Source organism: Melozone crissalis, unplaced genomic scaffold (assembly GCF_028551555.1).
Source record: "Melozone crissalis strain CALT ecotype California unplaced genomic scaffold, PUWL_Pcris_2 ptg000034l_1, whole genome shotgun sequence".
In the NCBI taxonomy this organism is placed as follows: Eukaryota; Metazoa; Chordata; class Aves; order Passeriformes; family Passerellidae; genus Melozone; species Melozone crissalis.
Genome location: NW_026535812.1, coordinates 12,886,806 through 12,903,327, shown reverse-complemented (window position 1 = coordinate 12,903,327; position 16,522 = coordinate 12,886,806).

Here is a 16,522-nt window from a genome sequence, read left to right as displayed (position 1 = left end):
GGCAGAGGAAATGAACTTTAAAACCAGAGGAATTCAGATCAGCTGTCTGAAGTTAAAATAACAGACTGAAAAACAGTTGTTCACCCTGCCCACAACGTCTTTGCAGGCTGGATCCTTTTCTCTAACCTAGTTCTCACTCCAAAAATTCTCAGTGGCTTCAGGAGACAGGATAAACCTAGAGAAAGTGCATCTCCTCTATGGTCTGTCTGTGTATCAGATTCCTTCCTGAGGCCTCTTGGTGTGGATTTGTATGGGATTCCAGTTTCTCATCTGCCTGTTGGCTCCTAGCAGGCTGACCTGTTCCCAGCTGTGACCATCACTACTTTAGTGAGCTCACCTCTTCCTCACTTGCACATGGACCACTCTTTTATTATAATTAATTTTTCCCTGCTCTGCTGCCTAAGAGAAAGCTGAAAAGATGTGATGATCCAGAACAGTAAACACAGCTGAAACTGGGTGGCCAACATGTGATCATCCTTCATTTTTTGTGCTCTAATCTCAGTGTTGGTGGCTGCTTTGAACCAGAAGAGGTAGCCAGGAGCATTTTTGTTCCCAAAATATGTTGTTCATATTTGTTATCACTTACCTACATGTAATGAAAAAAGTAAGCCAGAATCAGTCTTAGCAGTAGATGAAGACCCGAAGGAACCTTCCTTATCTATTCTGGATGATCTAGAAAACAAATCCCAGGCTGAAGTGGAGACTGGCATGGTTGTAATATCAATGCCTCGCTAACAGTGCAGCCCACAGCTTCAAGAGACTCATTACTGCTAATGAATCAGTTAGAACTGGCTCATATTCCATCCAGACACACCGTGGTTGTTCACTGCAGGCCACTCTGTACTAGATACAAGGGTGATGGAAGCTCCTTGTCCTTCCAGGTGGAAGCTGCTTCTCTGTGGTTGCTTAAAATATTTGGTGAGAGTTTTGTGGAAATGTGAGATGATGCACACCCATTTTCTCAAAGGCAATGCTGAGTGATGTTTCCATCTGTCAGGACTTTATCCAACAGACTGCTGGCATAGCAGTTCCTCTAAACATACTTCCTTTCCCTGCAGATGCCTACCTAGATTCCTACTTATATAGATATATCTGTCAAGCTCGTGTTCTGCTTTCCAGGACTCCTTTTTTGCTCCCTTTCACAGCAGGAAAGAGCTCCAACTTCCTAGTTATGCAACAAGAAAGGTGTAAGGTAAGGTAAAATGGCTGAGAACTGACCAGGAAATTACTGGTTTATTCTATGTTTAGTGATTTAGTATTTAATAATATCTTAGAAATTTCAACTCCAGCTGAAAAATGGAATTTTCATGTCGGTAAAGGATTACACTGATTTGGCTGAGTCTGATTTATGTGGGAAATGCAAAAGTTAAAGATGTCATCATTGAAGTTTTTGTCACCCCATGAGAAACATCCTTCTTTTCTCCATTACTGCAAAGGATCAGGGGGTTTTTTGGCTCCCCAGAATTCAATAATACCAAACATAAAAGTGGATTCTGATCATGTATATTCAACCCATGTATTCACAGGAATCAGATTGCACAAACCTCATCGCTTAATTGGTAGTCTTAATTATCTAGTTTGCATCAGTCTAATTTATGTAACAAAACCAAGCTGCTCCATAATTCCCTGCTAGTATGGGATAGAATAACTCCCTCAAACCCGACAGACCTACGTCAGCATATGCCAGTAAGGAATTTAACTTTAAAATTCTAAGGAGCAATATGGCACATGATTCACTTTGGTTCACATTTTTCCCAAGGTCTTCTGTAAAATAAATTTATTTTTAGTTCAGAAGAGAAATGTTTGTACAGACAGAATTGCATATTTGTACAGACATTCCTAGAGATCCAAAAAGTATCTTTTTTTTTCAAAAAGTAAAATACAAACCAAACATCCTCAAGAGAGAAAACAAAAGAGCAATTGCTGTGCTTGATCCAGCATCATATTGGATGCTTTTGTGTTGATGCAGCTGTTCCAGTGTCTTCAGCTTCTGATGATGGACCAGAAGGAAGCAGAAGTCAATGGGCAGATTTTGGTTATTCTACAATCTCATTTTAGTATATGGAAGTAAAATAATTTCAAAGACAACAAATTCAGAGAAGCTGATTAAAACAGATTTTTATATAACACTTCTAACACTCTAAAGTTGCTCAGTTTTGTTTTAAATTGAAGAGATTCCTTGGCAGATTTTGGGCAAAGCTTTCATTGATTCAGTGAATTGAGGATCCACAGAACAAACAGGAAACATTAAAGTTTTGTATTATTGCTTGTCACATTTTTTTCAAGGAGGCTTTGGAATTTCTGTCAAAGATTATGAGCTATAGATTAGTTCACACCAAATATTCCTGAAACTGCTGTGCCAGATCCTCAGAAAATGTTCAAGACCATGGTATTTTTAAAGTAATTATTATTGATGCAGCTAATGATCCTGAAATGAAAAAGTGTCAATGGTGAAATCCAAGCTTGCAAGAGAAATATCCACATAATTCCAAGATCAAACTGTACAAAAACATTTTAAAAAATATATACATGGTTTTCTCCCTCTAGCTCAATGTGAAATTTCAATTCTAATTTTGTTTTGTCTTTACTTTTAAAGTTAATTCTTTAAAAATAAGGTGGTTTTGGTAAATAAATTTCACAGGAAAAGGAACTTGTAGATTGGAAGGATTTGATAAAAATTTGTAATTAATTACAATTGTGTTTTGGATTAGTTTTATTGTTTTTGGAAGTACATTGCAGTTTCCAATTTTTTAATTACCTCAGAAATATACACAGTCACTATTTATGAACTTGTCTACAACAGGTTTTTCATTTTTAAAAATGTATACAAACTTTTCACTTTTCTTTTTACTCTAAATAATTCTAGAAAACCTGTGTGTTAAATTTTGTGAAGAAAAGAAGTAAAAAAAAGAAATTTATTCTGTTACCTTTGGTCAGCATTTCATTATGCTGCTCAGATACCAATGCTGGGTATCATGAAAAATAGCAAGCAATACTTCCTTTGAAGTCTAGCAAATAGAGAAATAGCTTCCAAGACTTAGAATGCACCAGCTGTAAACACAAGTGCCTACCCACAGGCAATTACTGCACATTCAGAGTGGCAGTACAGCTCTCTGTATTATTAAATAACTTTCTGAAAACGTAATTTGCAGGGCAGTTTGATGATGTGACAGGGAGAGGAAGAAGGTTAGGATAAAACCTCTCTCCACTCAAGGCAGTGGTGGCTGTGCTTTTCAATAGCCATAAATATCCAGCGAGGAGCCTCTCGCCTCCGCACGCGCCCATGGTTAATGTGCACAACGTCCCCGTGCTCACGGGGTGAGCTCCAGCCCATTAGGGCACTAATTTGATCTCTGGCACACCCTTATTATAACCACCACAGTGAGCATGCCTCTGTCAGGAAGCTCCTACACCTTATTTCCCATCCCATGCAAAGCTCAGGAAAAATCCCCTAAAAACATTCATTACTCTATTGCATATAAACCAGTTTGTAATACAGATGTAAGCCCCAAATTAGTGCCAATTTCATAAGAAAGCCATGTTAACTCTGGTGACGTGTCAGGGAATAGAATAGGTGTATTTTTGTATTTTTATCTATTGAAGATCACCTAAATGTTCCTTTCATTTACCATAGGTATGCATTGCACAGTCATGGGCACAATAATAGTTCAGAAGAACGAAAAGAACACCCAGAAATGTTGATGAAAATAAAATAAGATAACTTTTAAATAGAGGGGGGAAAAACTGGAAAAATCCGCTGTCTATCCTTCAGACTAAAGTCCAAATAGTTACATTCAAGAAATATAATTTCTCTAAGATGACTGTGAAAGAACCAACAGAAAATGCATCCCGAGGAAAACTGGATGCAAGATGTGGGAATAAAGACCGCATGATTCTTTCCATCGCAACTTCTTGCTCTGTCAAAAGTTGCTTTATTCATATTATTAAGTGATATGATCTGCCAAGCTACAGGAGGTCTGGGAAGCTGGGGAGGGCTGGGAAATGTACCCCCTATTAGTCACTGTTTCCTTTTAAAGAGCTTCAGGTCTATGGAAAGAGCAGCTTTAGGAGTGCTCTTGGAAAGAACCTAAAAGAAGAGTGAAGAGATATTCTGTTAAATGTAATTAAGAACTGAGTGGGGGAAAAGGGAGTTCATAAGAGGAAAAAAAGAAAGAAAAAGAAAAAGGATTGAAGGAAGCAAAACGATAAATGCTTATGCTTCTTCAAATATTGTGTGTATGTAAATGACCAGTCCTAGCTAATATATGGTATTGCACCTGCTCAGAATACACATAAGGCATAATTTCAAAAGGAAAATTTGGTGGTTGTGGCTTCATGTGGCTGAGAAAGATAAAAAAAAAATCTCATCAGGAGACAGAAGAAAGCCAAACATTTTCGAGATGTGTTTGCTACCATTGCATTTTAGCTCTCCTTAGAAGGAGGTGCAGGTTGATGACAACCCAAATGAACAGCTCTGGCATAATGCCACAATTCAGAGGAAAGCCTGATAGTTGGAGGCATGCTAAAAACACTGGGCTTGGTTCCACACTCTGTCAGAACAGCACTTGGATGGTTGGAGACGTGGGTTTCCCAAGGCTGGCTGTGGATCCGGGACTCAGTGCTTCATACATGTGGCTTTAATCCACAGCACTGGCATCAGATGCCGCAATGACCTCATGGCTCTCAAATGCCCACCATAACAGAGCTTCCCCATCCCAAATTGCCCTGGCAACCTCTTTTTCTCATAATACCAGGGACAAAGAACAGGATGGCAGCTGAGTACCTCTACACAGGAGAAACCCCCAGCTGGGGTTAACCTTTGCTATTCAGTGGGCAGAGTCAATCATATGGTGAAAAATGTTCACAGCAAAGCAGAGGATCTTATCCTTTGTGCTTCATGAAGGACTCTTGTCCAATCATATATTTACTTACATACCTGTTATAAATCTTTTTGCATATATATTCATGCATGAAAAAAATGGCAAGGTTTGTATTCCACACAAATAAACATTAACTGTTTTAGCATCATGACCCTCCCCCTACCCCCCCTAATTCTCCCTCTACCTTTGAGAATAAAGTAATTTTATGCATTCTCTCCTATCCTGGGCATGAAAAAGTAAATGCTGTATTACCCCAACTTAGGTAACCCTTAGGATAATTTTTTAAGCAGCAGGAAGCTAGGCTATCTGGCTGGGTAGATAATGATATCAGCTGCTTCCTTCCAAAACAACAGGTGCTTTGGCATAAAACTGTATATCATCATACTGAGATGATGACATCAGTTCATACTTCAGCTTAATTATAAACTACCTCCATTAATCCTCAAATAATTAAACATTTTGTGTATGGTGCAAGGTGAAATATAAAAGCAAAAGGTGCCTAGCTGTTTATCACAGGGTTAAAATGGCAGTTTCTGAATCGTTTGTACTTGTGTCTGCCTATTTTAATGTAAACTTCAGGCTGATTTTAAGCACTTGTTTATATTTTTAATGTTCTAGCCATGAGGGTAGGTAAAAATAAATAGTCCTAAATTCAATGGAAACTTGATGAAATAACAAAGACATATTGATTGGAATCACATGGAATATATATGGGCATAAATATAATGCAGAAAAAAGCAAAGATGTGAGGGATCAGGCTTTGCATGTACAAGAATAATTGGGGGATAAGTCATGGTTCATGGCCCAATAGCAGAATAAACATTGTAGCATTCTGTGTTTGCAGATTTTATGCAAGATCTTAGACTCACATTCAGAGGCAGCACATCTAAATAAAACAAGCTCTGGACAAGCAAGCACCATTTATTGAAACATGTTGATTGAACTTTGTAAAAAAGAAGCATTAATGAAAGCAATATTAACATAATTGAATTTATTTTTTAGATAATTCAGTTCACACAGTACACAATCACTTGAAAACTATACATTCATTCCTTGAACCTTCACAGTATCTGTGTACATGCTTATCATTGTTTCAAAACTCAACAACAGATTGCTCAGTTTTTTATTTGATATAAAAATTAGTAGACAGAATAAAGTGAGAGCTGAATTTGTGGGCTAAAAGAGCAGAGGAGCACAGCAGATAAAACATTATGTTCTTCTGCCTTTAAAATATAGCACTGACCTTCTTTAAAACAGATGCTATCTTCAGGAGCCAGATGTGTCTCCAAGCAAATTAGTTATAAGAAATACATCCAAGGACATAGCCATTTAAGAATCAATAAATTATGCATTTGTCATTTGTTATTGTTGAGGCTTATGCTGACATCTTTGACATGAACAAAAGAGTCTCTGTCCACAGAAATAGCATTAACAATTTAACAGAGGTGGTTTTATACCAAAAGAGAAGTGGTTTGAAGAAATTACTGTTTATCACCATGTACATATACACACCTTAATTATTCATTGCATGCCCACTTACCAGCCTACTTCCTGTTATGTAAGTTGTGCTAGATTAAAAAGTTAGAGGTCGGGCACGACTGCTGCTATTTCTACCCACTTCAACCTGAAACAAAGACAACAACACTAACAATTTTTTCTATTAAAACAACCAAATCAAGATAGTTTTGTTTATTGGTGGCACATTTTGAGAAATTTCTACTAAGGAGAATTTTATTTTTCTAAAAGCAAATGCCATGGTGGAATTTTTTTTGTGGGTTTAGTTGAAACATTTGGATGACCATATGGAACTCTTAGTGGTGCCATGGGACCATGCAGCTATGAAATCTGATCACTATCTCCCTAGTGACAGCTGGAGCCTTTACACCATCAGAAAATTTTCAGACTTCTAATTTGTCATAACTACCTCCTGTGGAAAGAAAATATGTTATGTAGTTAGATACAAGAATCTGAGTCTACAGTACTACACATATCAGCTTCTCTTCCTTTTAGCTTTCAAGCCTTAAATTAATTTCTTGCATCTTATGACTCATTGATGCAAGAAATAAAACATAAACACAAAAAGAATTAAAAAATATGGGACCTTGTGAAATGGGGGTTACCTCTGCTGTATAGTTATACTGGAGAATGACTCATTTTCAAAAACCTACTTATATAACAAATGTTGATCCATGGACTTCCAAGTTTCTTTTTATTGAATCTTTCTCTTCAGTTTTACCCTGTTTAGCAAATTAAATTGTAGCTTTGCAATGGTTTCCATTCTTTTTTAATTTTTAATGTTCATTCTTTTATTGTCACATCAGGCCTGAAAGGAAACAGAATTCAGAGTCACTTTTATTAGAAGAACTCACAGGAGAAGGGGATGAGATCTCCCTGCCCACTACAATCACCACTGGAGAGGAAAAAGCTCCCAGCTGCTCCCAGAAAACAGGTATCCTTTTGACACTCAGAAATATAGGTGTTCACCAGGCAGTCACTTTTGAAAATAATGGGAAATGTGCTTCTGTCTCTCTGTATATCTGCTGTCTAAGGGGGCAAATCCAGCAGAGCTGAGTATCACATCCCCATGTTTGTTTGTTGCATGGCCTTGGCTTGGTTTCTGGCCTCTCAGAGCACTTTCAGAAGTTTGTGAGTCATAGCTCAGCGACTATGAGCAGGATAAAAATGTGAACATATGTTATCATTTGCTTTTTTATGGTCATTCTGGTATCCTTGCTAGCCAAGCATCAAAAACGGGGCATGGATACTGCTGGTTCATACTGTGGCTACCATTGGTTTGTCTTTGTGATGGATGTAGAGAAGAAGTTGAGTGCTGTATGGAGAAGAAGCTGAGTGTTGTGTAATCTTATTGACAAGAAGATAATTGCTGGGTTAGAATCCCAATCCTAATGCTGCTTGTGACTCTTGAACTTTCAGCTCAAGTCAGTACTTCACAAAGTTAATGAACAACAATGATACTAAGCTTCTAATAAGGGATCCAACATTATCTTTCTCCCAACCCAGTTTTTTCTATCATATCTAACTATTCTGGATGGTATAAAAGAAATCTAGGGGTACTGATCTGAGACAACTGAAGAAATCCTGTGATTATGTATGACTATTGATTACATTAGAAAGCAAACCTGAGGTAGATCCTAATTAATTCCAGACTGATTTTCTGTAGAAGAGAACTGGAAGAAGAGAGGCTGTGCAGCCCATGTGACAGAAAAAAACACTGCATAAAAGGCACTTACTGTTCCAGTATGAATAGTGCAAGACAGTGTTAGGAAGATATTTGCTTACATTACCAGAAATGATAAAAGACTTTCCATTAAAAAACGATGAGGAAAAACTGTGCATACCCTAGGAGAAAGGAAAGAAACGGCAGGGATAGCATCATGCTATGTAGCAACCTGCCGCCAGCTTAGAAATGGACAATAATGACAAATGGACACAGGGGATAAAACCCCAAACACACTGTGAGGAGTTATCTTGGGCAGATGCACGATGTGCTGTGTCTATTGCTGACAGTTACCCAAGGTTTCTGCTTTTTCTACACGTTGACAGTGTTTGTACTGGGTGGCATGCCAATGAAACATTTTGATTTGAAGCTGAGCACTGCAATTGTTTTTTCCTTTCCTTAGGAAACAAACCATGATATGTAGGTTGACTTGGACACTCATATTTCATGATATCTTGTTCCCTCTCCATCTTGTTGTTGCAAAGCTTCCTTTTAGTACCAGAGCCATTCCCAGATGCCCTGGAGCCCCAATGCACATCATTCATACCATTTTTAAGGCATATGAAGTACCAAGAGAGGTTGGTAAAAGGAAGAAATTGCGTGGAACATGGACACATACAGCTGAAGATTTTTCATTCACAGAACTGCAGCTCTAGCTGCACGTTTGGCAGATTAAATCAGTGCATTATTAAAGTAGTCTTAGGTCCAAAATGAGCTTAACATGGGTTTGAAATATGGCTGCTCTGGTCTCCTGAAGTCCTGCCATGTTAATAATACGGACATTTCACCTTAATTAGGTGGTTGATGGCAGTGTACTCTGCTTGTTCAGCTAGGATGTCATGCAGCAGCACCTCCAGGCTCAGGCCACAGGAAGATGTTCCAAACAGAAATCCTGTGGGGTTTGCTTTTGGCTTTGGTGTCAGAGGACTCCCTTTCCCCACTTGCCTGCATGTGAATCATGAACTAGTCCCCTGTGGATACTTACAGGAATGAGCATTCCCATATAAAACCAGCCTTGTATCTTGCTTTTGGTTAGCACCATTGCCTTGGGCTTGATCCTGAGTAGAGAGTTAAAATATTACTTCTTGCCAAATTATATGCTAATTTTTGGTTGCAGAAAAGGATTCATTTTATCACGTTCTTTCCTATTTTTAGCATGCTGGAATTTTTTTCACCATCAACATTTTTCTTACGTCTTTTTATATGCTTCTTTAACCTTAGCCTTACCCATGTCAAGAGCCAGATTTTAAGGAGCTGTCCCCCCAGAAAACTTTGGTAAGTTCATTAAAGCTGAGGATTTGGTCTTTCTTTTACCCAAGCCTATTTCACAAGAATATGAAAAATGGACCCCATTTTACCACTGTTTTTTCCAGCTACAGAACAGCAAAGTTAAAATAAGACCCTGTTTAAATGTTTGAAAGTTGAAAGCATCACTGAAGAGCAGTACTTGTACATCTGCTTTTAAGAAGTTTCCTTAATTACAAACTGCCTGAATAGATGGACACTGATTTATAGTATCTCTGTATATTGTCTGTTATGTCCCCTTTTAAGTACCTAAGTAATTGCTGAAATCCAAAAATTGGACTGTCCCTTTTTCTTAATAATTACTGGAAGGGGGAACCATTCAAGGGACTATGAATAATCACTGCTGTTCATCTTACAGCAATAAAAGGAGGTTGAATTTTGTGGTTACTGGAGGACTGAGTGCCTTATTCACAAGGAGCAAAAGATTTCTGGAAAGGTAGATAAAATCTATGATGCCTGTGCTGCCTATTTCTGGTGCACTTTGTGAGGTGAATGAAAACCACTGTAACATTGTTTAATTAATGCTGAATTGCATGATGGCTGGCCTTAGCTCTCTAATTACTATTGGTAGTAGCTCTTCAAATTTTGATTAGTGGAGAGGTGAATCACTATCTTTGATATGGTGAGGCAGCTTCTGCCACAAATTAAAACCAGGTAGTGAGGCTATAGATTAATTGTGAGTGTGTGGAGCAATTAGGACAGTCTACCTCCCCCTGTCTTCTGTCTGAAGTTTGTCGCCTGTGGAAAAGGTCACAGAAATCAAACCTGAATTGTATCAGTTTTGGATGAGATCTCTCTCTCTCTATATATATAAATGCACTGTTTTGGGGAAAATCTGTAGTCATTCTAATTCAAAACATGTTAGATGTCATTTTCTTCCTTGCCAGCAGAAAGAGCAAGTACCAGAGAGCAATCTGCTGCTGGGGAGGGGCTGGGCAGGCTCCCTGGGCCACACAGGGAACAGCAGCATCCATCTGGAGAGCACTTGCAGGGGCTCCCGTGGGGAGCTGCTGGCTTTGCCTCACTCTGTGCTCCTGCAAACATGTAAAACCAGCTCTAGGAAGCTGGGCAGTGGCCCCCAGGATCTGCCCTCCTTGGAGCACTTGCTGCAGGGCTTTGCTGGGTGGAGGCCCCTGTCACCCTGCTGATGCTGCAGGTGCCACCAGCACACACACTGCCCCTGGCAGGGGTCTGCAAAGGCTTTGTCTGGCTTAGGAGTGAACCTGAACCAAAACATAAGAAATACTGTGCTCTAGTGTGAGATTTTAGGAGCTTTTCTTCATGACGAGTGAGTTTTCCTAATCGAGTCAGTGCCTGGGTGGCTTATGGGGGTTTATTGTGGCTCTCTTTTTTATTTTGAAGGTTTCTGTCTATGCTGTGTCACCATGCACAGGATAAACAATCTGGAATAATAGGGAAAAAGGCAGGTAAAAAGCAAATATATTATTGCCAGTAATTTCTGTAAAATCTGATTTCAAGAGGTTGTAATATATTAATTTTTTATGCTCTACCATCTTGTTTCCTCCATATATGCTGCTCCATTTTCATCTGCTTTCAGAATTTAGTGTTTGGGCTTGGTTTTTTTCCTCTATTTATCTCATCCTCCCTTATCAATTCTAATTTACTCCTTTCTCTACATCCTTTGCTCCTATCCCGTGACTTACTGTCATATCTTGCCCTGATTTGTTAGCGGGAGCATGAGAAAATAGTTTCTTCTGAAGCTGCTAAATATGTCTCTCATTTATTCAGCTGGTGGGAGAGAAAGAAGAAGGAATGAGGTTCAGCAAAGTAGCCTTTGTAACCACAAGATTGTTTGCACTTTACTGCCGGAACATGCTGAGACTTGAAACCTTTGTATGATTTTTATAAGTAGAGAGGCTGTAATTGAACATTCTTGCTAGACATTAAGAAGAAATAAAATATTAAAATATTTATTTTCTTCCTTTTTTTATACACACAGCTTTTGAAATCATGTGAGTGGGTGCAATTATATAAATCTCTGTGCAAATAATGAGGCCCCTGTGAACAATTTTAAAGGGAGCAAAAGGAGCCTTTTGCGTATTCATTCCAGGGAAAAGCAATCTGGTTGGAACCTTTTACTGGAGAGTTTCACTCACCTACTGTCAAAACTGCTTTCTTGATGTCCACTTCTGATGGGTGTATGAAGCTGAAACTCTAAATAGATTTAAATAGCACAAGATCTAGGCAAAAAATGAGACACCCCACTTCCATGTTTTGAGCTTGTCTCTGCTTTTAATATATAAAAAGTATAGATAACCATCCAGAAAAACAGGTATCCTCAAGTGCTTTTTCAAATAAAGCTATCTTCTTTAAATCAGAAGAAAGGAAATTATGTATTTTGGCACTGAGGTTCAAGCATTTTCTTCACTTTTTCACATAAAAGTGAAAATTTCATAAACACAAAAACACCAACATAATCAGCAGAGAGAGCTTTGGGTGCAACAAACTACCAGCACATAAATAGCTGAAAAAGAGACAAAACTGCATGATAGGAGTTGTTGCCATTTCAGTGATCCTAAAAATGAAAAGGACTGAAAGCAGATGAAAATAAATGAAAATGACAATATGAAGAAATGTATAAGATGGTATATTTATATATAAACTGTGTTTATATAAACATAAGTAGAAAACACATGGCAATAGGTACCAAATGTGGTACCAAATAAGTGAAAAGAAATAGCAGCTAGAAGCTTTTATTTCTGGATAGTTCAGCAAGGGTACAATGACAAGGACCTGCACGTTACCAAGGCAAGAGGAACTCAAGTCTGTACACATAAAGACTCTTGTTTTCTATTGAAATAATGTTTGACAGAAGAAAGGCCAGTTATAACCATTAATCTGGTTCAATTTTACTACAATTTATGGCCCATGAGAACAAAATAAGTCTATTGGAAGTACATGACAGCAGCAGTACATGAGTTCGTGCTTAAAAATATTATTCTCAATGTTGGGACATCTGGGCAGCCAGATCTAATCGTATTTCTTTTCTCTGCCAGAACTAGAACATCTGACGTTGGAGTTATTTGTTCAGACATTTCTAAATAGATAGTGCCAGATAACTGACTATAACCAAAATCTTTCCTTTTTTGACATTATTTGGATGTGTCTCCAGTTCTAAAAATCCTGTCATTGTTAGAGAAAAAAATGATAATAATAAAAAAAAAAGGGCAGAAAGAAAAAGGCATGTTAAGTGTGAACAAGAGCCCCACAGCTAGACTTCCTGCCTCACTTTTGATCCCCTTAGTGTTGCCTGTGAGGTGCAAAGGAGCTGGTGTCTGTTCACAGCTGCTTGCTGGAGGATCCTCCAGAGGTGGGGAGGTCCAGACAGGGTAAAGGGATGGAGCTGGGTCCTGTTTGCAGCTTCCCAATCCCTGCCAGACAGCACAGGCCATGCAGTGTCCATGCCATGTGTGTACCTGCAGCCTGTGCCCTGCCTGCATGGGCTGGGCATGAACCCTGATGGGATTTGTAGGGTCCCCATTTGCTCTGGCTCTTCCTCAGTCATTTCTGGGTTTAGACCATTTTTGTCAGTCCGTTTGTCTCATCACACTTCTTGTTTTCCTGAGAGAATTTAATGGAGTGTGGGAGTTATAATAATCTCCCAGGTTCCACATTTATTTTCCTTAGCTTGCAGGAATGTTAAGGCCAACAGAGAGAAAACAGAACTTGATCTATTTAAATGATGCTTAGTACAGACACATTTTGATGCACATGGAGAGGAAAGAGTAAAAAGACAGGTGAACACCAAGCAAAATGAAGCCTTGTGGAACACTGCCTGCTCCACAGCCCTGCCACATGCTGGTCATTAATAGATTTTACTGATACTTTATGGCCAGTTGTCTAATTTTTGGCATTCACCCTACTCTTAGAAGTTTATTGCCTACTAGAGTGGCATACAGGTTTAATGTGATTTTCTTCTTTGGTAACAGTGTTGGAAGTAGTTTCTGATTTGTTGTATTCCAGGGCAGACTATTCTGAGAAATGTGTTAGTTCTTTCAAAATATTTAACAGTGTCATCCAAGGTGGACTGACAAATTTTTGACTTAATTCTTTAAAAATCTGAATAGCGCAAAACGTTTTAAAGTTTTTTAGTAAGATATGCTCATTTTCCAACCCATTCTAGTATTTATTCACATCCAAAATATCCATCTGTTTTGAAGAAAAATGTGAAGTGAAAATGAAATGTTTTTCTTTTTTGAAAAGCTCCATTACCCTAACTGTTTTTATCACTAGTGAGAATTTTTCACTCAGCTTCCTACACTTTGGGTTGGACCAGTGCCAGAGCCCACTTCTATGTGTAACACATATTGTGAGTATGCAGAATGGCTTGCTAATTAATCAAGAATCAGAGAGGTGGTGTAGTCAGACTTCTTTCATGGAAAAGGAGTTGGTAGCAGAGATGCTCCTAAAACTGGTTCAGAGGAGGCTTCTAGATGGTGGAACCAGAGAGAAAGAGGCACCTTCACAGCCTTCCTGTTGAACAGAAGGTCTCGTGATGTATGGAGCTGTGTGCGATGGTGATGCTCCCTGTGGCTTGTTTTCTGGTTACAGATTAATTTGCTTTATGTTCATCTGTCTGGCATGTGACAGTTAATTCATTTTCTCCTCAAACAGAGGCTAAAATTCTGCCACACGACCTAGGCTGAAATCCTGAACCAACTGAAGTTGGTTCAAGAAGAGCCTTGCCCTTAATTTCAGTCAGATCAAGATTTAATCTTTATTCTTTGCTTCTTTGGGGCCAAGCTGTCATCTGAATGACTCACAAATACCCCCTCAATTTCATTGGGATACAGAGTGAAAGTCAACTTAAATTGAATGTACCAAGATTTTTAGTCTGAACTCATGTAATAGTAGCTATACAAAAATTATAGTCAGTTTACAGACATTTTCCAAAAGTCTATATTTATTGTTTTAGTATGTAAATGCATTATTCAATAATATTTTCTCTTTTTGCAGGGGAAAAACAAGCTAAAATTCACTTTAAAAGTAGTATGTTGGAGTGCAAAAAACAGTGGAGAGAAGGGAGAAATATAAAATGTGTGCTAAGTCAATTGATATTTTACAAGACGTTTCAATTTGGCCGAAGGATTTTAGACTACTTTAATCAGATCACAGCTGGGCCCTTTTCTATGAATAGCCTTTTTAGGTTAATTATTATAAAGTCTCTCTGGTCTATTATAACTGAGGAGATAGCACATTCTGTAAATGAAAGTGGTAGGCTGATAAGATACATTTTTTTGGCATTAAGTAACCATGCCTATCTTAATTACAGTAAAAATCTTTCAGCTGAAGGCAGGTTGACTTAACTAACAAGCAATTAAAACAGGTGAAACTATTTTTGGGAGGCAACACTTGGCCACCTGATATGTGTAATGAGATCCTTCCATCCTTGCAGTCTTTTTCCAGAAGCCTTGAAACACAGAATGGATGTGGTGACTGGATTCAGAGAAATGGTACGTGGCTTTTTCTTTATATAGCACAGCATTGTTAGTTTTTTTTTGGTTTGTTTTGTAAGAGGTGAAAGGGAGTAATGTTGTACTGCAGGCATCAATATCGTGTTTTCACCTTCATTTGCTTCTTTGGTAGTGACCAGGGAGAATAACCATCTAGCCTTTTAATGAAAATTTCAAGTAAGCCTACAAAAACTTTGAGTATTCTCAATGACAAAAGTTCATAATAAAGAACCCACAGGTGATCTGGAACAGATATGGAGCACTCAGAGGGGAGGGGAGGGGAGTGCTAAGGAGCACTTTTTCTGAATTAAATGGGGATGTTTGAAGAAACATGAGGCCTCAGTTTGGAGGTGATGTGGCAGTGAAGATCTGGAGGCTTTTAGGACAGTGGAACTTCTTTTGTTGTGGTCCTGTGTGAGCTGCTGGGGTGGGTCTGGCTCTCAGAAATGTACCTGAGCAAGCAGAATGGCTCAGGGAGCTGCAGCAGCTGCTTTAAAGTTGTTAGCAAAGTTCAAATAAAGTGTAAAGCTCAGTACTTGCAGCATTTGGTTAATAGTAGGCCATTCCAGCATTTCACAGATAAAGTATGTCTTGTTTAGGATTTCTAACACAAAGCAACACAGCATGAACCAGAGAAGGGAATACATTCCAGATGACTAAAAAAATGAAAAATAGCACGGTAAGCAAAGATGAGGCTATGACTAATCAAATTGGCTAGTGGAGACTATTATACTGCATTAAGTGCTGAAATATTGTGTACCAAAAGAAAGCTGGCAGGGCTGAATTAGTAAGGATGAGTCATTTATTAAAACTCTCAGGAAGAGGAGGTAAGGCAAAGGGACATAAGGTGAATGGAGCATAAAAATTTTTATGAAAATGCAATTAATCTTATCACTGAAATAGGACAGCAGAGCCTTCTGTTTTCAACTTCTGCTTTGCTACTGTGGATGACGACATTTTATCCTGTTTTTTATCCTAAATCAGTAGGAGGAATATTAACCCAGTCTCCCAAAACTTTAAAAGTGTGTTTAAAATCTTGAAGTACAAATAAGTGATATATGGTTCCCTTGCTATGTCTGTTTTCTGATTTTGGACTTCACAAATATAACTTTTGAAGTGGGTGCTAATCTTGTCATCATAACCTGGTTAATAATAAACTGAAGCCATGAAGCTGGCAATGCTGGAGCAGTGGTGACTCAATTAAATAAGTCATGTGATATTCCTCTTAATTATGATAATAATGGGCTCACAGTGAAAGACTAGTGAGTGATAAAGGAATTTGCAGTAATGTAAATATGAGAGTGAACCATAAGGATGATGCCTTATGAGAGCTCCTGGCAGCCTGTGCAGATGGCAAAGCTGGTGGCACTGGTGCTCCCCTCTCCCCTGGCATCTCCAGGCGCAGCCCAAAGCAGCCCCTTCTAAAGCAGTGCTGGCTCCAGGCACAAACTGATGGGGCTGCACGTGGGACATTGGTGTGTTTTGATAGTTGGTAACTCAGCCACAGCTACTGTTAGCTGAGAGAATTTAGTCTTGGCAAACTTGTGGAGTTTTGGGCTATTTTGTCTTCAAGACAGACTCTTGGCTATTACTGTAAGTATTGCTGTGCATAATATTTCATACTA